This window comes from Ranitomeya imitator, chromosome 9, assembly GCF_032444005.1.
Source record: "Ranitomeya imitator isolate aRanImi1 chromosome 9, aRanImi1.pri, whole genome shotgun sequence".
Lineage (NCBI taxonomy): Eukaryota > Metazoa > Chordata > Amphibia > Anura > Dendrobatidae > Ranitomeya > Ranitomeya imitator.
The window spans coordinates 33,252,670-33,275,068 of NC_091290.1; positions in this window are offsets into that span (position 1 = coordinate 33,252,670).

Here is a 22,399-nt window from a genome sequence, read left to right on the forward strand (position 1 = left end):
AAATGGCGACACAAACACATTTTTTTTTTTTAAGTTATGAATCTTAATAAAGTTTTTTAAAAAAAGTTATGAATTTATTGTAAGAAAGAAAACTCTACAAGTTTGGTATGAAAACCATAAACTTAAACCTCCCAAAAACGATGGTGAATTTCTTTTTATTCCACTACATTTGGATTTTTTTTTTTCCTGTTTTTCAATAAATTATATTGGGAAAATGATGGCTTCATTCAAAACTATATAAATCCTCCTCTGTCAAAAAAGGCCTTCACATGTATCTACATTTTTTTGTGTGTGGGGGGGGAGGGGTTAGTTTATGGACTTCATACCAAACTTGTATAGTTTTCTTTTTTTTTTATAAGAAATTCATAACCTTTTTTTAAACTTTATCGAAATTCAGTGCTGTGCTAAACGATGATGTTACTGGAACGCCCACCAGGGTCCGGTACTTAAAGGGGGATGTCACGGTGGCGACGACCTGGTCTGTGGCCCTGGCCGCCCATGTTAAAGGCAAAGTCTTTAAAGGGGTTTGGTGAATAAAGTTTACGTTCGTGACGCCACCTGTGGTGTTCGGTCAATGGGGACTGACGCTGCTTAAAGGGGTCCTCTGGGGTGATGTTATGGCAGCTAAGATGGTATAACTTTCCCACAGGTGAAGTTGGGTCCCCAGAACTCTCAGCGTGTAGATGGAGATGGTGGGTAGTGTAGAAAGACACAGGTTTGCAGTATCTTTACCTGGTTTACTGAAGACTTCAGGCAGCCAGGGTCCTGGATTACAGGTACAGGCAGGGTCCGGCCGGCTTAGAAGCAAGTTCAGAGTCCCCCTTACCAGGTGGAGTTAAAAGCCTTCCTACCAGCGCTGTGGTGTAGTACCTTGCTTCCTGTGGCTTCTGTCAGGGTCCTCACTGTTCTCTCTGTCCTCCTTAAAGGTAGCATGCTAACCCGTATGACAGGTGGCTACAGCCTTTTTACAGTGTCTCTATCACGACCCAGGCTCTATGTGCCACTGTTTATCCCGGGTATTAGGGCGGACAGGTGACGTGAAGTCCAGCTCTCCTGACGGTTTCTGCTGTAAGTCTTGGAGTCCCTCACAACCTCGGTCTTCCGGCTCTCGGTGTCTGCGCTTTGCAGGGAGGTAGCCCAATCGCAGCTGTCCTCCCCAGTTGTCACTCTCCTGTGCTTCACTCTCCTGAACGCTCACTACAATCTGTTCTTCTTTCTGTATTATCTCTGTCCAGGAGCTGCAGCACTTTCTCGTGGCTACATAGCCCCTCTGCTTCCTTCCCCTCTGTCTCTCTGACAGGAACTAACTAACTTTCCCTCCAGACTAGAATATATATATACTATATAGGGTAGCCACCCACCAGCTGGATCAGAGCTCCCCCTCCTGGCCTGGAGTGTGAACATGTTGTATGCTTGTGTTTACCTGATAAAGAAGACCTTCGCTCACTTCCAAGCGTGACATCACTCTCCCCGTGAGGAAAGCAATGCCACTGTAACAATGAGGGCCCTGGGGTGTTACATCGCCTGTATCAAGGAGGTAAACAGCTCCCATCCTGTGTTTCTGAGAGTTGGATGAACATTTGGATTTAGGGAATTGAGAAGTCTAAAAGCCTGAAAAATTTTGCTAAGTCCAAAAAGGACTTTTCACAGCTCAGTCGCAACTGAGCTGATTATATAACAGCTCAATTTCTTGCTACTTGTGTCAGAACATTCATCCAATCAAGATACTTGCCCGATGAAGCAGACAGGCAAGCAGCCCTCCTGGATGATGCACAGGTAACACCATCATTAGCCACAACACTTCCATCACTGGCCCCTACCTGTATGTCTTTGGAGCATGGGTGGCAACCCACCTGAGCACAGGGAGAACATACAAACTCCTTGCAGATGTCATCCATGGTGGCATTTGAACCCTGGACTCCCATGGTGCAAAGCACCAGTGCTTGCCACTGAGCCACCGTGCTGCTCGGAAGATAACCTTTGGCAATGTCATTGATATGACTACCAGCACCAATGGGAAGATCAGGAAGAACTAGAGCGGGTCCATTTGCAATTTCTAAAGTACAACAGAGAGGTAGAATAACTCCGACCTCAGTCAGAATTGAACTAAGCATTGAAAGGTAATTGAGCTAGCCACTGAGACACCTTGCTACCTGAAAATTACCTGATGGCTAGGTCATCAATATGCCTATCAGTGCCCACCGACAGGTCATGAAAAGGAAGAGCAGGTTTCCTTGTGGTCACTGATTTCATTTTCTGAGAAAAGAAAGCAACAGTGTTAGCATGCTGCCCCATGGATGCTTAACCACCAGCAACAGCAGGCTGTGCACCAATCTATGAGATGGGAACAAAAGGCTTTTAATCTCTGTGTTCTAAGACAAGACACCGGCGAGGGCGGCCATTCACTGTGGGAAATTTCTGACATGTCCATGTAGTAGAAGACATCACGTAATACTCTCCGTGAGCTCACACGGTCTCCAGAGCTCGGTGCACAAGTGTCCTAGATCCATCCCATTCTTGAATGGAGCAGAGGTGTGCAGGCTTATCCTCCATTGCATTCATTGTCTATGGGACTGCCTGGAAATAATTGTGCTCTGCTTTCCCAGATAGTCCCGTAAACAATGAATGGAGCAGTGGTGCAGGGGCTTATCCTCCACTGTATTCAATGTGTATGGGACTGTCTGGAAATAACGGAGTTCTGCGTTCTCAAGACAGTCCCATAAACAATGAATGGAGCAGAGTATGAGCAGCTCCACATCCAAAGACTTACTGATAGGATGTAAGTCCTGATGGGGCAATAATGTCTGCAAAGTGAAACCGTTTTTATGAAGCAGAATAAATAAGCATATTGATTGTACATCACATTACAGACATCGCTGCACCCATCAGGGGTCATATCTCCTACAGGTCTGTCTTCAGAACATGGGAGGAAACCCACACAGTCACACAAAACCAGGGCTGTGGAGTCATCAGCCAAACTTCCGACTCCTCGGGGGGCGTGGCCTAGCAGGAGATGTGAGAGGACGCTTGCCGGACCTCTCCCGCTGCCCGAACGGAGACTTAGGATATACTAAAGGCGCCGCCGAACGCCAAACACCGGAGGAACAGCTCCTGAGTAACCGGGGAGCAGGGAGAGTAAACCGCACGCTGCAGGAGCCGGTAAATGACGCGCAAAAGGCAGAAAGAAGCCGGGGTGGCGGGCTGCACGCGCTCCCAAGATGGCGCCGACAGCGCAGCGGAGGAGGCGGCAAAGGCAGGCGCTGCTTACCAGAAGCGGCTAGAAATATTAGCAAAGCTGGAGCAGTTCGCCAGAACAGAGGAGGCAGGACGGATGATGCAAGGAGCTGAAGGAGAGGTGACAGGAGGAGCGGTGGACTCAGTGGAGCAGACGGGTGAGCAGGCTGGGGCACAGAGGGAGGTGGTGGAGAGTGAATCCTGCATGGCACCCACCATAACACCAGCCATAAGCAATGCTCCACTGGATAAAGTGGCTGGGCTGGCCCTGGATTGTGCAGCACAGCTGGGAACTGTATGTACTGATGAAGCTGCGGAGCCGACCCTGAGGGACATTTTCTCTGCTATACTGTCCTGCAAGACTGCATTAACAACCCTAACTGCTCAGGTAGATGGCCTGAAGGGGGAGGTTTCCTCGTTCCGCTCAGCTATGCACAAAATGGAGGGGAGAGTTGAATTGTTGGAGGAACGTGTAGGGGGAGTGGAGGACCAAATTGCCGAAATGGCTAAAAGGGAGAAAAAATATGTCCAGCGCATTTCAGAGTTGGAGCTTAAAACTGACGATCTGGAGAACCGCTCACGTAGAAATAAGGCTACGTTCTGACTAGCGTTGCGCGCCGCTGCGTCGGCGACGCAACGCACGACGCACACAAAAACGCGGCAAAACGCACGCAAAAACGCTGCGTTTTGCGACGCGTGCGTCGTTTTTTGCCGAAAATCGGACGCAAGAAAAATGCAACTTGCTGCATTTTCTTGGTCCGACGCTAGCGGCAAAAAAGACGCAAGTGTTGCAAAACGCAACACACAAAAACGCATGCGTCCCCCATGTTAAACATATGGGCGCATGACGCGTGCGTCGCCGCTGCGTCGCCCGACGCTAAGGCGACGCACACTAGCAGAACGCTAGTGTGAACGTAGCCTAACTTGAGAATTATCGGTGTGCCTGAAAAGGCAGAAGGAAACAACCCCACTGAATTTATGGAGACATGGCTGAAAACTAAGGTGGGAGGAGATAGTCTCACTAAATTATTCGCGGTTGAAAGAGCGCACCGGGTGCCGTCCAGACCTTTGCCCCCTGGATCCCCTCCAAGGACCTTTCTGGCTAAAATCCTGAACTATAGGGACCGAGATATTCTGTTGAGAAAGGCCAGGAATATGGAGGAATTAACCATCGATGGCAACCGAGTATCTATCTATCCTGACTATTCCACAATTGTGCAGAGGCTTAGGATGAAGTTTGGAGAGGCTAAAAGACGTTTGCGTGAACTGGGCCTGGCTTATTCTATGCTGTATCCGGCAAAACTACGCGTGGTGGCTATGGACAAGGTCCACTTTTTTCAAAGCCCTGAGGAAGTGTCACATTGGTTGGATCTGAACGCGAAGCGTATTGGAGCGGAAAAGAACCGCTGAGGAGGACCAGGAGTGATTTTCTGACTAAAGTGTTCATTTGGCTGAAATAACTGAGTTACGGGTTCATTGTGACAGAATACTGGAGAAATTTGTTTTGAAGGCCTAGTGCGCTATGGTTGTGTTCGGCGGCGCAACTGTTTTTACATTATGTTTCAGATGGGCGGGGGAGGGGAACGACTGATGGATAGCGGGAAATTTATTGTGGGTGAGTGTCAGCTTTTAAGTCACTGGTAGGAGTGTGTTAGTACGTTCCCTTTTTCTCATATAGAGAGGGAGTAGGAGTTTTGCGAGGAAGGAGGTTATTGAGGGAGGGAGAGGTACGGTTTGGGTTATTTTGCAATAATGAGGGATTGGGGGGAGGTTTGGGGTGGGTGGGGTCAGTTTAGGGGGGAGAAGAAGATCAAAGGATGGGAGAAGAATATTTTCATTGTTTGGCAATATGATGGGAGATAAAGTTAAAATTTTGAGCTGCAACATTAGAGGTCTATCGAACAATACAAAGCGTACGGCGATTTTGCAATATATTTTGAAACAGAGGCCCTCGCTGATATGCCTTCAGGAAACCCATTTAGTTAAAGAAAAAGTGAATATATGGCATAAAAGATGGGTGAGGAAGGCGTACCACGCGACATTCTCGACCTACGCTAGAGGGGTGTCAATTCTTGTGCATACGAGCGTTCCGTTCGAAGAGGTGGAGGTGGTGATAGATAGTGATGGACAGTATGTATTCCTAGTGTGTAAAATATTTGCTAAATTGCTATGTGTAGTGTCGGTATATATTCCTCCACCGTACTCGGGGAAAAAATTGCAGGAAATCCTAAATATAGCCGGTAGATGGGGAGGAGTTCCTTTGCTTATAATAGGAGATGTCAATAACATTATTAATGATCACTGGGATAAGGGTCAACACGCACCGCTAAGGGCAGAAGGGAATGAGACAGCGTTTGGCAGTTATTTGAAAGAAGTGGCATGGAGGGATCTGTGGAGAGTCCGTAACATTGACACATACTGTTTTTCCTGCTATTCGGCGACATATGGCTCGTTGTCTCATATCGATTTGGCCCTAGGTAATGAAGGAATGGATGGGATGGTGGAGGAGGTGGAATACATGACAAGGGTAATCTCGGACCATAGTCCGCTGGTGGTAACACTGCAAATTGAAAGCCAGGGGGAGATAGCTAAACGGGGGTGGAAAATTAACCCTTTCTGGTTGCAAATCCTTGATACGGGGAAGATAGGGGAGGAGCTGGAGGAGTTCTTCCAAATTAATAACGGTAGTGCAGCGAAATACGTGGTGTGGGATACCATGAAGGCATTTCTGAGGGGCATATTATTTAGAGAGGTATCTAGACACAAGACACGAACAAGGGAATCGGATAAAGCGATAATGGAAGAATTGAGGGTAGCGGAGGCTGCATTGAATGTTCGGCGCTCACAAGACACGATAAAGCGTATGAAGATGGCTCAGGAGGAGGTGAATAAGTTACACTTACGTAGAGCAGAAAGGACAAGAAATTTCCAAAGAGAGGCATTTTATGCGGAGGGAGAGAAGGAGGGTCATCTGCTGTCGGTGGTGGCATCTGCACAGAGGGACTCGGCATACGTACATGCCTTAGAATTGGAGAATGGTAGTATTGTCACACAAGGGGCCCAAATTGTGGAAGGATTTAAGGGATTTTACAGCAAATTATATTCATCACGATTGGAACAGGGGGAAGAAGGTATTGACAGGTTTCTAGAGGAGGCAAACTTGCCTAGAATAGAGACAGAGGATAGAGACTGGTTGGATAGGCCGCTTACGGTGGAGGAATTGGAGGGTGCCTTGAGATCCATGGCGGGAGGGAAGGCGCCGGGGGCGGACGGCATTCCTGTTGAACTTTATGGTGTCCTTGCTGAAGAGCTGCTGGCTCAGTTGTTGGGGGTCTTTGAGGAGTCGCTGGAGAGGGGTATATTGCCTAATTCCATGAGGGAGGCCATTATTGTGGTCATCCCCAAACCAGACAAAAACCCACGGTTACCGGAGTCATATAGACCAATATCACTCCTAACAACAGATGTCAAGATTCTGGCTAAGGCCCTGGCGAACAGGCTGACCCGGGTGATAGAAAAAGTGGTTCATTCGGACCAATCAGGCTTTATGCCTAATAAATCAACTGCCATTAATTTGAGAAGGCTATTTCTCAATATGCAAATACCGGCTGATAATGCTGGCAGGAGAGTGGTGGTTTCCCTCGATGCACATAAGGCCTTTGATAGTATAGAATGGAAATACCTGTGGTCGGTGCTGAGTCGTTGTGGGTTTGGGCCAGTCTTTATGTCATGGGTGAGACTCCTATACTCCTCTCCGGTGGCCAAAATCAAGGTGAACAATGCGATATCAGACAGCTTTCAGCTCTTTAGAGGTACTAGGCAGGGGTGACCGTTGTCCCCGCTGCTGTTTGCTTTGGCGGTGGAGCCACTGGCAGCGGCTATCAGAAGGTCTCAAATGGTGAAAGGGTTTTTATATGGGAAGATGGAGGAAAAAATTGCCTTGTATGCAGATGACATATTGCTTTTTCTTGAGAGCTCTGGGGAACCATTGAGGAACGTAATAGCATTAATCGAGAGATTTGGGCAAATTTCAGGGTTAGTCATCAATTGGGACAAATCGAGCGTTTTGCAGGTAGATAGAGAAGTGGATTGTACGAGGGAGGTGGAAGAAGGTACAAAATTAAGGGTGGTCACACAATTTAAATATTTGGGGATTCAGGTAGCTCTTCCCTTAACCAGATTTGAGGAACTTAATCTCGAGCCTTTAGTAACTAAGATACGCACCAAGATCTCAGTTTGGAGTAAGCTAAATTTGTCGGTGGTAGGAAGAGTAAATCTCCTCAAGATGGTGGTGATGCCTCAGATCTTGTATATTCTACATAATTCTCTGGTATGGATCCCTGTTGTGAATTCTGTGGTCACAAGTGGTATTGCAGTCTCTGGGCGTCCTCCCTCAGGTGTTTTAGTGAGCTCGTTGGCTGCCTTGCTATTTAGCTCCACCTGAGTCTGTCTTCCTTGCTCCTTGTCAATGTTCCAGTGTTGGATCTGAGCTACTGCATCTTTCCTTGGGCCTGCTGCTCTGCTAGATAAGTGCTTCTAGTTTGTTTTCTGTTTTTTCTGTCCAGCTTGTTATTATCTTTTGCTGGAAGCTCTGAGAAGCAAAGGGGTGCACCGCCGTGCTGTTAGTTCGGCACGGTGGGTCTTTTTTGCCCCTTTGCGTGGTTTTCGTTTTAGGGTTTTTTGTAGACTGCATAGTTCTCTTTGCTATCCTCGCTCTGTCTAGAATATCGGGCCTCACTTTGCTGAATCTATTTTATTCCTACGTTTGTCTTTTCATCTTGCTAACAGTCATTATATGTGGGGGCTGCCTATTCCTTTGGGGTATTTCTCTGAGGTAAGTCAGGCTTGTATTTCTATCTTCAGGCTAGTCAGCTCCTCAGGCAGTGCCGAGTTGCATAGGTAGTGATAGGCGCAATCCACTGCTGCTTCCAGTTGTGTGAGGACAGTTCAGGTACTGCAGTCTACAGAGATTCCACGTCTCAGAGCTCGTCCTATTGTTTTGGGTTTTTGCCAGATCTCTGTATGTGCGCTGATTACTGCACGCTGTGTTGCCTGATTGCCAGCCATAACAGTACAAGGAGACCAATTCAATGATTTCCAATAGAGGGAAAAAAGAAATCCTGACATCATTTTTTTTTCTTAGCTCTGTCTTCAGTCTTTTTTTTCCCCTAGACATTAGAGTGCTTCAGGACACAGCTGTGGACATGGATATTCAGGCTCTGTGCTCCTTAATGGATAATCTCGTTGTAAATGTACAAAAGATTCAAGATACTATTGATCAGAAATCGATGCTAGAACCAAGAATTCCGATTCCTGATTTGTTTTTTGGTGACAGAACTAAGTTCCTGAGCTTCAGAAATAATTGTAAGCTATTTTTGGCCTTGAAACCTCATTCTTCTGGTAATCCTATTCAACAGGTTTTGATTATTATTTCTTTTTTGCGCGGCGACCCACAGGACTGGGCGTTTTCTCTTGCACCAGGAGATTCTGCATTGAGTAATATTGATGCATTTTTCCAGGCGCTGGGATTGCTTTACGATGAGCCTAATTCAGTGGATCAAGCTGAGAAAAATCTGCTGGCTTTATGCCAGGGTCAGGATGATGTAGAACTATATTGTCAGAAATTTAGAAAATGGTCAGTACTCACTCTGTGGAATGAATCTGCACTAGCGGCTTTGTTCAGAAAGGGTCTCTCTGAAGCTCTTAAGGATGTAATGGTGGGATTTCCTATGCCTGCTGGTTTGAATGAGTCTATGTCCTTGGCCATTCAGATCGGTCGTCGCTTGCGCGAGCGTAAATCTGTGCACCATCTGGCGGTATTGTCTGAGAGTAAGCCTGAGCCTATGCAGTGCAACAGGACTATGACTAAAGTAGAACGGCACGAACACAGACGTCTGAACAGACTGTGTTTCTATTGTGGTGATTCTACTCATGCTATTTCTAATTGTCCTAAACGCACTAGACGGTTCGATAGCTCTGCCGTTATTGGTACTGTACAGTCCAAATTCCTTTTGTCCATTACCTTAATGTGCTCTTTGTCATCATATTCTGTCATGGCGTTTGTGGATTCAGGCGCTGCCCTGAATCTGATGGATTTGGATTATGCTAAACGTTGTGGATTTTTCTTGGAGCCTTTGCGGTGTCCTATTCCGTTGAGAGGAATTGATGCTACACCTCTGGCCAAGAATAAGCCTCAGTACTGGGCCCAGCTGACCATGTGCATGGCTCCTGCACATCAGGAAGTTATTCGCTTTTTGGTACTGCATAATTTGCATGATGTGGTCGTGTTGGGGTTGCCATGGCTACAAACCCATAATCCAGTATTGGATTGGAACTCTATGTCGGTAACCAGCTGGGGTTGTCAGGGAGTACATGGTGATGTTCCATTTTTGTCTATTTCGTCATCCATTCCTTCTGACATCCCAGAGTTCTTGTCGGACTTTCAGGATGTATTTGAAGAGTCCAAGTCTGATGCCCTTCCTCCGCATAGGAATTGTGATTGTGCTATCGATTTGATTCCTGGTAGTAAATTCCCTAAGGGTCGTTTATTTAATTTGTCCGTACCTGAACACACCGCTATGCGCAGTTATGTGAAGGAGTCCCTGGAGAAGGGACATATTCGCCCATCGTCGTCACCATTGGGAGCAGGGTTCTTTTTTGTAGCCAAGAAGGATGGTTCGCTAAGACCGTGTATTGATTACCGCCTTCTTAATAAGATCACTGTTAAGTTTCAGTATCCCTTGCCATTGATTTCTGACTTGTTTGCTCGGATTAAGGGGGCTAGTTGGTTTACTAAGATTGATCTTCGTGGTGCGTATAATCTGGTGAGAATCAGGCAGGGAGATGAATGGAAAACGGCATTTAATACGCCCGAGGGTCATTTTGAGTATCTGGTGATGCCGTTCGGACTTGCCAATGCTCCATCTGTTTTTCAGTCTTTTATGCATGACATTTTTCGTGAGTATCTGGATAAATTCTTGATTGTTTACTTGGATGACATTTTGATCTTCTCAGATGATTGGGAGTCTCATGTAAAGCAAGTCAGAATGGTTTTCCAGGTACTGCGTGCTAATTCCTTGTTTGTGAAGGGATCAAAGTGTCTCTTCGGTGTGCAGAAAGTTTCATTTTTGGGGTTCATCTTTTCCCCTTCTACTATCGAGATGGATCCGGTTAAGGTTCAGGCCATCCAGGATTGGACTCAGCCGACATCTCTAAAAAGTTTGCAGAAATTCCTGGGCTTTGCTAATTTTTATCGTCGCTTCATCTGTAATTTTTCTAGCATTGCCAGACCATTGACCGATTTGACCAAGAAGGGTGCTGATTTGGTTAATTGGTCTTCTGCTGCCGTGGAAGCTTTTCAGGAGTTGAAGCGTCGTTTTTGCTGTGCCCCTGTGTTGTGTCAACCTGATGTTTCTCTTCCGTTCCAGGTCGAGGTTGATGCTTCTGAGATTGGTGCAGGGGCGGTTTTGTCACAGAGAGGTTCTGGTTGCTCAGTGTTCAAACCATGTGCTTTCTTTTCCAGGAAATTTTCTGCTGCTGAGCGTAATTATGATGTGGGCAACCGAGAGTTGCTGGCCATGAAGTGGGCATTCGAGGAGTGGCGTCATTGGCTTGAGGGTGCTAAGCATCGCGTGGTGGTTTTGACTGATCATAAGAACCTTACTTATCTTGAGTCTGCCAAGCGCTTGAATCCTAGACAGGCCCGTTGGTCGTTATTTTTTGCTCGTTTTGATTTTGTGATTTCATACCTTCCGGGCTCTAAAAATGTGAAGGCGGATGCTCTGTCTAGGAGTTTTGTGCCCGACTCTCCGGGGTTATCTGAGCCGGCGAGTATCCTCAAGGAAGGAGTCATTGTGTCTGCCATCTCCCCTGATTTGCGGAGAGTGTTGCAGAAATTTCAGGCTAATAAACCTGATCGTTGTCCGGCCGAGAAACTGTTCGTCCCTGATAGGTGGACTAGTAAAGTTATCTCTGAACTTCATTGTTCGGTGCTGGCCGGTCATCCAGGAATCTTTGGTACCAGGGAGTTGGTTGCTAGATCCTTTTGGTGGCCGTCTCTGTCGCGGGATGTGCGTGCTTTTGTGCAGTCCTGTGGAATTTGTGCTAGGGCTAAGCCCTGCTGTTCACGTGCCAGTGGGTTGCTTTTGCCCTTGCCGGTCCCGAAGAGGCCTTGGACACATATTTCGATGGATTTCATTTCTGACCTTCCCGTTTCTCAAAAGATGTCTGTCATTTGGGTGGTCTGTGATCGCTTTTCTAAAATGGTCCATCTGGTGCCCTTGGTTAAATTGCCTTCCTCCTCTGATTTGGTGCCTTTGTTCTTCCAGCATGTGGTTCGTTTACATGGCATTCCTGAGAATATTGTTTCTGACAGAGGTTCCCAGTTTGTCTCAAGGTTCTGGCGAGCCTTTTGTGGTAGGATGGGCATTGACCTATCTTTTTCCTCGGCCTTCCATCCTCAGACTAATGGCCAGACCGAACGAACCAATCAGACCTTGGAAACATATCTGAGATGTTTTGTTTCCGCTGACCAGGATGATTGGGTGTCATTTTTGCCGTTGGCTGAGTTCGCCCTTAATAATCGGGCCAGCTCGGCTACCTTGGTCTCTCCATTTTTCTGCAATTCTGGGTTCCATCCTCGTTTCTCTTCAGGACAGGTTGAGTCTTCGGACTGTCCTGGTGTGGATTATGTGGTGGACAGGTTGCAGCAGATCTGGACTCAGGTAGTGGACAATTTGACCTTGTCCCAGGAGAAGGCTCAGCTTTTCGCTAATCGCAGACGCCGTGTGGGACCCCGACTTCGTGTTGGGGATCTGGTTTGGTTATCTTCTCGTCATATACCTATGAAGGTTTCCTCTCCTAAATTTAAACCTCGTTTTATTGGTCCGTATAGGATTTCTGAGATTCTCAATCCGGTGTCTTTTCGTCTGACCCTCCCAGACTCCTTTTCCATACATAATGTATTCCATAGGTCGTTGTTGAGGAGATACGTGGCACCTATGGTTCCATCTGTGGAGCCTCCTGCCCCTGTTTTGGTGGAGGGGGAATTGGAGTATATTGTGGAGAAGATTTTGGATTCTCGTGTCTCTAGACGGAAACTCCAGTATCTGGTCAAATGGAAGGGTTATGCTCAGGAAGATAATTCCTGGGTTTTTGCCTCTGATGTCCATGCCCCAGATCTTGTTCGTGCCTTTCATGTGGCTCATCCTGGTCGGCCTGGGGGTTCTGGTGAGGGTTCGGTGACCCCTCCTCAAGGGGGGGGTACTGTTGTGAATTCTGTGGTCACAAGTGGTATTGCAGTCTCTGGGCGTCCTCCCTCAGGTGTTTTAGTGAGCTCGTTGGCTGCCTTGCTATTTAGCTCCACCTGAGTCTGTCTTCCTTGCTCCTTGTCAATGTTCCAGTGTTGGATCTGAGCTACTGCATCTTTCCTTGGGCCTGCTGCTCTGCTAGATAAGTGCTTCTAGTTTGTTTTCTGTTTTTTCTGTCCAGCTTGTTATTATCTTTTGCTGGAAGCTCTGAGAAGCAAAGGGGTGCACCGCCGTGCTGTTAGTTCGGCACGGTGGGTCTTTTTTGCCCCTTTGCGTGGTTTTCGTTTTAGGGTTTTTTGTAGACTGCATAGTTCTCTTTGCTATCCTCGCTCTGTCTAGAATATCGGGCCTCACTTTGCTGAATCTATTTTATTCCTACGTTTGTCTTTTCATCTTGCTAACAGTCATTATATGTGGGGGCTGCCTATTCCTTTGGGGTATTTCTCTGAGGTAAGTCAGGCTTGTATTTCTATCTTCAGGCTAGTCAGCTCCTCAGGCAGTGCCGAGTTGCATAGGTAGTGATAGGCGCAATCCACTGCTGCTTCCAGTTGTGTGAGGACAGTTCAGGTACTGCAGTCTACAGAGATTCCACGTCTCAGAGCTCGTCCTATTGTTTTGGGTTTTTGCCAGATCTCTGTATGTGCGCTGATTACTGCACGCTGTGTTGCCTGATTGCCAGCCATAACAGATCCCAATGAGAACATTCCGTAAGTTGAGATTGTTATTCGGAGAGTTGGTGTGGGGAAGGAAGAGCCCAAGGATTAGGCAGGAGACTCTGCAGAGACCCAAAGATGAGGGGGGGCTTGCATTACCCAACCCATGGTTGTACTTTCTGTCTGCACAGAGCCAACATCTTAGGGGATGGGGGAAAGGGTTAGAGGAAGAACTGGGTCATAGTAGTCTGGTGCATATCAGTGGGGTATGGCCCTTGAGTTTGGGTCTGGAATCAGGACTCTTTAAGAAATTGGGGATTGGTTGTCCCACCATGAATTTAATTCATAGAGTATGGCAGATGCTGAAGCGAATTAGGGGAGTTGGGGGATTCACGGAATTTTCACCTATCTGGGATAACTCATCTCTTCAAGAATTTAACCATATGGAAGGAATGGGAGAATGGAGAGAAAAAGGCATTAGGTTGTTAGGACAATTGATTCACAGTGGGAGCCTTAAGTCTTACGATGCGCTTCAGCAGGAGTTTCAGTTCCCGGGGTTAAAATGGTATCAATATAGGAGAGTTCAGCATGCTTTTCAGGCACAGAGGAGGAGGGGGCCCATGGTGATTCAGAAAGATCTCATGTTAGAATGTATACTAAATAACAATGGAACAAAGGGGGCAATATCGGAAGTATATGGGGATTTACTGCACACATTCTTGGCGGATTACCCGATTAAGGCTAGAGAGAAATGGGAGGCTGAACTGGGGGAAATAGACGATGACAAATGGGAGTCTATTCTGGAATACATACCCAAATTGTCGATGAGTGAGCCTGGGAGACTGTCGCAACTGTATGTGGTAAATAGGGCCTATAGGACACCCGACTTGTTGTTCAAAGCCGGAGTGAGATCTGACTCTGAGTGCCCTAGGTGCACTCAGACTGAGGCGGGTATGCTTCACATGTTGTGGTTGTGCCCCAGGCTCTTTTCGTATTGGGTAGCAGTGATGAACCAAATTGGGGTGCTTTATGGATGTACGGTTCCCAGGGATCCAGTGGTTTGTATACTTGGGTATGTGGAGGAATTGTCGGCCGACGAAACTGCCAAAATGGCAATAGCTAGATTGCTCTTCGTTGCAAGGAAAGTGATTGCGAGATACTGGATTAGGGAGGAACCTCCAACCAGACGAGAGTTTGTTGCACAAGCGAATCATATTGTTCAGCTCGAAAAAAGCATTTATATCAAGAGGAATAAGATGAGGTTTTTTCAAAAGCTATGGCAGCCATGGCTAAATGGGAATAATTGAGGGGTTGTGGAAAACAATGTTAATAATACAATATGTCTGTAATAAAGAAGATCTTCTCGTGGAGGGGGGGGGTAAAGTTGGGGTTGGTTATCCGAGGGAGGGAGGGGGGGGGGGGGGAAGGGGTATATTTTCTTGTTAAAATAAAACACAAATGCACCTTGTTGTATAAGTAGATAACATTTATTATGCTCAATAAAAATTTATCTGATTAAAAAAAAACTTCCGACTCCTCAATTTCCACGACTCCGACTCCTACATACATGGCTCATGTTTAAGTGATAAATTTACTGTAGTAAAATGGTAACATCAGGCTTTTAATCATTATACTGAAGAGAAAAAAAGAGTGGCACTCACCGTTTCTAAAAATTAAATCTTTATTGTGACGATTTAAAATATCTTCAGCAAGTGGGTGTAGAACGGGAAGAAAATAATCGGTCGATGGCCGTTTCGCGCTCCCTTGCACTTCTACGGGTCCTGTTAGTACTGGGAAGTGACGAGGCAGAACAAATACCCTATGGCAAATAGGGTCCTCCCCCATTTTGTTTTCCTGTCTTCTCCACCTCACTCCCCTACAATTCCCAAAATACCTGTAACATACCTAGTCAACAAGATCATCTTCATCATGTCCAGAGGTGCCAAAAGAAGCAAAGAGAAACTGGTATAAATGTATGTGAAAGAAAGAGGGACGAAACGGGCCCCGAGATACGACAGTCAGGCCCTCCTTAGCCGCACTGTGCTCCGTAAGATGGATGGCTGATAGATGATGTAGGTGGGTGATGGAAGCATTATGGATAGATAGGATCGAAGCAGAGATTATATAAGAAAGCTACAGAACTTTTGATATCACAATAATTAAATGATTAAATGGGTATTCCTTCCCAGTTTACTATTTTTGTCATATTTATGTCAAGCAATCCAGTCCTGCAAATGCTTATGTATGATGCCATACAAAAAGCGCTGTGCTCTGCGGCTGCCTGTCACGATATGTAGCGACCCCACAGGGGTTAGCTCAGCTGATGGCACAACACACACACAACAGGATGGAAATGGGGAGAGATATGAGAGATGAACACCTCCTGCTCAAACCTGAGACTGACCCTGCACTCCCCTAATGCCATAAGTGGGTCCTTCACCCCACCGCTCTCAGGAACCTCATCCATCGCTGTCACCTAGCACTGCCCTTGCTAGTGTACTGGCCAGCAAGGGCGCTAGCCTCATCACTGCAGATGGAACGACACAGGGTACAGTGACAAACACGAGACAGACAAGGACAAAAAAACCCAAACTTAGCTTTATAGCCTTCTCTGTTGCATAGCACTGCACAGCAGAAGAAAGGCACCCAGACCACGAAACCAGCTAAAACACGACAGCAGCCAGAGAGCTCCTTACTCCAGGCTTGGGCAATATAGAATGTAGTGATGTGTCATTCGCGAACGGGCCGAGTCAAAGAGCCGGCTCCCTGCTGTGAACGAGCCGAGTCAAAGAGCCGGCTCCCTGCTGTGAACGATGGGAGCCGGCACACCAGTGAGAGCCAATAAAATCCCTGAATGGCTCTCACTGGGCATAAAATCCCTGTGTTCGGCAGACGTAACTCCGCCCACCCGAACAAAACCACCCACTCATCAATTGAATTGGCTACTAGCAAGTTGGCAGAGTTTATTACGTAGGTGGGTGGGGTTTCAGACACCTTACATCAGCATAAATATGTGTTCACATATTGTGAACACATATTTACTAGGGATCCATTTAGGATCCAAAAAGAGCCGGCTCTTTTTGGTGAGCAAAGCCATGAGAGCCAGATCACCAAAAAGAGCCTGACTGCCATCACTAATAGAATGCTCTATCACCTGCAGTCAGCTGATGCATCAGGTGACTATTTAAAGGATGGTGGGAGTGGTCACCACCCACATCAGCTGACCAAGCCACTCTACAGTTGCAGCAGGGTTCCAGCAAGGGAAACTATTAACCCTCGCTGGTCCTGAAAGGAAAAAAGCTCCATTTAAATCAAAGTGGAACCAGAGCTGCCACAAATCCATAAATGGATCGCGACACCGCCTTATCCTCACACTGGGTCAGTAAGCGGTTCACCACCGAGTCCGGCCGGTCCAATATCTTTATTCTCCAGTGCAGGTTTTGCATGTGAGCTGTGGTTATATACTACATATTGTTACAGTAGATAATTTTTGGGACTGCAGGACAGTATAGATCTCGACCTCGTATAAATATCACACCTCAAAAAAAAATTGTTTACATTTAGATTGTTGATAATTGTTATCATTGTGCAAAGAGGAGATGATCACATCATCTGCATGACCGGCTCCAGGATGAGCATAAACTAAAGAGAAGAAAAGTCAGGAGATTCACCATGCTTAAACCAGTATGGGGAGGTGCAAACAATGAGATACAATGTAGATTCATTCTTCACTCAAGATTATAGTCACTAATGGATAATGAGATCTAGATGAACATCCAGCCAGAAAGAGGAGAACCTCAAGTTTCAGTGTCATTATCATATATCCCAAGAATCAGTGTGTAATTATTCTGTTCCATAATTGTTAGCATCATTACTCCCTATTCAAGGTATCAGTGTCATTACCCTGTATCCAAAGTGTTAGTGTCATTATGCTGTAACCCAGGTGTCAGTGTCATTATGTACTGTTTGTAGGAGGGAAAATGAAGCATACACTGAAAGGAACACCCTGCCTACAGTGAAGCATGGCGGAGGGCTTGGGGATGTCTACATTGAAGCATAGTGGGAGCGTATTGATTCCTACAGCTGCATCACATCTAATGTGGTGTACCTAATTATTTGTACTAAATGTCCAACTGGGGGTCTCTATGTAGGGGAGACAGGGCAAAAACTGAAAACAAGGATGAACTCTCATCGCCACACAATAAGAGAAAAAAGAATATATCTACCTGTGGCAATACATTTTTGTCTCCCTGATCACAGCATTATGGACACAAAATTACTTGTATTAAAGGGTAATTTCAAATATCAGAGAGACAGAAGAGTTTGGGAATATAAACTGATAACGATCTTTGACACACTCAGTGCTGGAATGAATGTGTCACATGGATTTATGTCTTTTTACATCAATTAAGGAATTTGTTCCTCAGACCATGTGGGGGCATCATAACACAGAACCAGACCCCAATCAGAGGACAATAAAACATTCACACTCCTTATCTATGAACTGTTCCAATATTTATGGACATAACTGTTTATAATGGCAGTTCTGCTTCACGTCACCTGTCTTATCTATGGCATTATTTCTGTGCTATGTTGTGCATAAATATGTGATTCTTCAGAATTTGTATTAGTCTATGCCTGATGAAGAGACCTGAGTAGTCTCGAAAGCTTGTAATTTGTTACCATCTTTTCAGTTAGCCATTAAAAGGTATCAACCACTGAGGACTCTCAATTCTAAATATTTTTCTATCTACTGGCTAACACGGTACCAAGATATATATCTTTCCTTGTTTCCTACAGTGATGCATGGTGGTGGCTTGGTGATGCTTCTAGTGTAGCACAGTGGCAATTGCCGGGTAATACAGTGGCTTTTGCCAGCTAGTACAGTGGCTCAGTGATTAGCACTGGAGTGATTGGTTCAACTCTGACCAACAATAATGAGATTCCACCTCTCAGGTACAGTTCAGAATTTAAAATCAATTAACTGATTTGATGCCTTGGGCATCTAGCTTTCTCTTTCATGATCTTTCCATTGCTGCTTGTAGTCATATTGATAACCTACCTATAAATAATCTCCTGGGCAGCATGGCGGCTCAGTGGTTAGTAATGTTGTTGAAGTCATGGGTTCAACTCGGACAGAGCACAGATTCCACCTCTCAGCCACAATTTAAAAATTGAAGTGAGTGGCTGCAATGGGAACTATTTTTTTTTTCACAACCGTCTCATAAGTGTTGGAAGTCATTTTCATGACTTAGCCAGTAACAGCTCTTGGACAGCACGGTGGCTGTGTGGTTATGTTGGCAGTGGATTAATCTGTGTACAGTCCAGCTGTTCAACAGTGAAGATATATTTATTCATGAACAAAGATAACGCAGCTTACAACTGGTATTTCTTACAGCTCGGGATCTTAGTATCTCGTCTGCCAGCTTGTAAAGTGAAAGCAGAATGTGCTCCAGCTACACACAGTGTGAACAGTGAACGGGGAACGTCCTGGTACTCTCTTATTTTTAATTAAGACAATGTATTTTCGACAATATAACACTATTGTTCGAGACAGAGATTCATGCACCAATAAACAGTAGTACACAATAGTTGTAATATGTGCAATAATAAACATTATTCCGACAGGTTAGCATTGTAGGTTATCATTGCTCAGGTTATTGGTTCAAATCTACCCAAGGACAATCATTTTCCAGTAGTGTTGGCTGGAACAGCTCAGTTGCGATGCTGCACAGCTAACATGCTATCTTCATTCCTAGGCTGTGCTCCATTGTGATGATTTCACAATAATATTTTATTATTATAGATATTATTATTATTATTATTATTATTATTATTATTATTATTAATTATTGGCTGTATTCTGAGGGTATCACAGTAGTCATTGTCTATATTCCTAGACTTCCTCCATGAGAATGTTGTCACAATGGGATTCTTCATTCTTCTTTCATCATGGACAGTGTCCTATTGTGATGGCGTCACTGTAATATCTATATTCATTCTTAGGCTTTGTTCATTTGTGATGACGTCACAATAGTGTTCATATTTATTTATTGGTAATGTTTTATTGCAATGATATCAAAATATGATCGTAAAGCAGAAAAATTTTCCCCTTCGCGGCCCGCTATTTTCCCTTTCTGGACAGGATAGATTAAAAATAAGTATTTAGATGTGCAGATGCAATGGACACAAAAAGAGAGAGTGGAGGGGAAAAAAAAAAGAAGCCACCAAGTGATCATAAAAAAGGGCAAACTTTAGACGTCATGGAAAACCTGGCTTCCAGATATTTTAGCAATGCACACCAGGACTACCAAGTACCCATAGAAGCATACCGGACATCTGCTCTGGGGCACATGGAGAAGAAGAAATATGGCGACACAAACCCAATTATTATTATTATTTTTTTACAAAATGTCTGGTTTTTTGGACACTAAAATAATTTAAAAAAAACTTTAACAGTTAGATATCACTGTAATCGTTCAGAGCTAGAGAATCATATTGCCAAATCATTTTCACTGCAAAATAAATTACGAAAAATTGAAACCCAGAAATCCAATGATGGAATTGAAATGTTTTCACAATTTTACATTACTTGGTATTTTTTTCCCCGTTTTCTAATATTTAATGCCCAGCGGGTGAAATTAGTATTTAACACGTCACCAATTATATTTCTAAAGGTGCTATTGACATTAAATTCTCATCAGATGTCGGTAACAACCCATCCAATTATATAGTTATGTGTACTAGTGAGAAATTACACAGGGAAAAAGTATTGAACACCCTTACTGTAATGTATTTAATACTTTGTACAAAACCCTTTGTTGGTGATGACAGCGTCAAGACATCTCCTGTTTGGAGAAACTAGTCTCAGGCATTGCTCAGGTGGAATTTTGGCCCATTCTTCCACACAAACACTCATCACATCCTGAAGGTCCCATTGGCGCCTTCTATGAACTCTAACCTTTAGTTCTTTCCATAAATTCTCATACATGAAGAATTAAACGGTGAAATTCAAAATGATAACTTACCTACCCCCCCCCCAAAAAAAAAAAAAAAAAAGCCCTCATACACTATGTTGATGGGAAAATAAAATCAACTGTGGTTCATATAAGATGAGGGTTAAAAAATAAAGAGTGAAAAACAAAAATTGCCTACATTCTTTGAAAATATAGATGGTTACATTTTCTGTTATTTATATGCATCAGTTACTCAATCTCACTCAATAAAAATGTCTACCTTAAAGGGGTTTTTCAAATCTTGACGTTTACAAAACTGTCCAGTCGTTGGGGTCCAAACGCTGGAACCCCTAGTAATACCCCAAAACTGGGGTTTGAAGAGTCCCGTGTGAATGGAGCGGTGGTTGATCATGCGTACTGCCGCTCCATGTATACCTAATGGGAGTGCCGGAGATAGACAAGCACTTGGATATCCTCAGCATCCCAATTATAAAAAAATGGAGATGCAGTGTTCATGATCGATCTCAGATCCATTCAGCTGGGGCCCCGGTTTTCGAGATTGCTGGGGATCCCAGTGGTTGGACCCCTAGCGATTGGAAAGCTATTCCCTATCCTGTGTATTGGGTGTAACTTTCCAACTTGATAATACCCCTTTAAAGGAACCAAAATGGTTTCCCAAGACACAACGATAATACTGCAGGCTGTTCTTTCCCACAATTTCCTGCAGTTTTTTGGAAATTATAGAAGAGACAACAACAAAAACAAATTAAGGTAATGGAAAATTCTAAATTTGCCAAAATGACTTTTTTTACAGTGGGAACTAGTTTGCCAAACTGGATATAATTGTCGTATATATGGAAAAAAAATCATTGAAAGTCAATGATGACTCCTGGGACATTTTAATAAGACGAATGTGCTCAGCTAACAAGTGATCTTCTAAGCTAGGGTATTTCATTTCATATATCAACTGCTGGCAGAAAGTTTATTTAAGGCTTGTCTATATTTTGGGAGTCTCAGTATGTGACCTTATAGTAACCCATGTCTGGAAATGACTTATTTTGTTTTCATGGTTGTTAATTGTAGATATGAAAATTACTAACTCCACCCAAAAAAAAAACCCTATATAAATAGTCACTCAAAAAAAAACCTATATAAATAGTAATGTAAGTGACTGAGAATTCTCTTGCTGTTTCGTAAACTTATTTTTATATCTTAGTCACCCTATGCTTCGAGGGTTATTTTAGAACGAAGACCGAGTCTGAAGAAAAGACGACAAGAATCTAAGTGTACTGTTGAAAAGAGATGAATTAGAGAACTGAGAATTTGCCCGTCCTGTGCCAGTCTCGATGCGCTAAACATGGTAACAGTATCTGTTGTTGAGAAAACATGGAATTAACTTTTTAAGCCTTGCGGTAAAAGAGCTTGTAAAGACCCCCCAGAGAAGTGCATGGGTTGTGTACCGCTCCATAGTTACGGACCAATAAATAAACCACATGTAGAGTCACAGCTTATAAACCCTGTATCTGAATGAGCTTTACTAGCGGGATAATAAAAGTTGGTAATATTAGCTAATACAGAGGTCTTTGTTGCACCGCCTCGCTGAAAAGTATAAGAAATGACTTTTAAAAAATTCCAGGAAGTTGAAGGTTCTAACAGGTCCAACACATTGCACAACCGATGCACGAAATGCCACAGAAACCCCCCAGAAATAACACAAAACATGAAGTTTCCCAAGTATATTGTCCAATAACATCAATTGAAAACAGATGGAAAAAAATAAGAAACCCTGATATATGTGTTCATCCATCCACATAGATTATACAATATGAGTACAAACAAGGACATAGATAATATATATCCTAGGATAAAAAACGAGCTAATACTCTGCAGTAAGTAAATAGTACATATACAGTCATGGCCAAAAGTGTTGGCACCCTTGAAATTGTTCCGGAAAATAAAGTATTTCTCACAGAAAATTATTACAATTACACATGTTTTTTTATTTCCCATGTGGGTATTTGAACAACACAAAAAAATGTAAATTGGACATAATTTCACATAATACCCCCCAAATGGTACAGATAAAATTGTTGGCACCCTCAACTTAATATTTGATTGCACACCCTTTGGAATAAATAACTGTAATTAATCACTTCCTATAACCATCAACAAGCTTCTTACACCTCTCATCTGGAATTTTGGACCACTCTTTTGCAAACTGCTCCAGGTCTCATATTTGAAGGCGCCT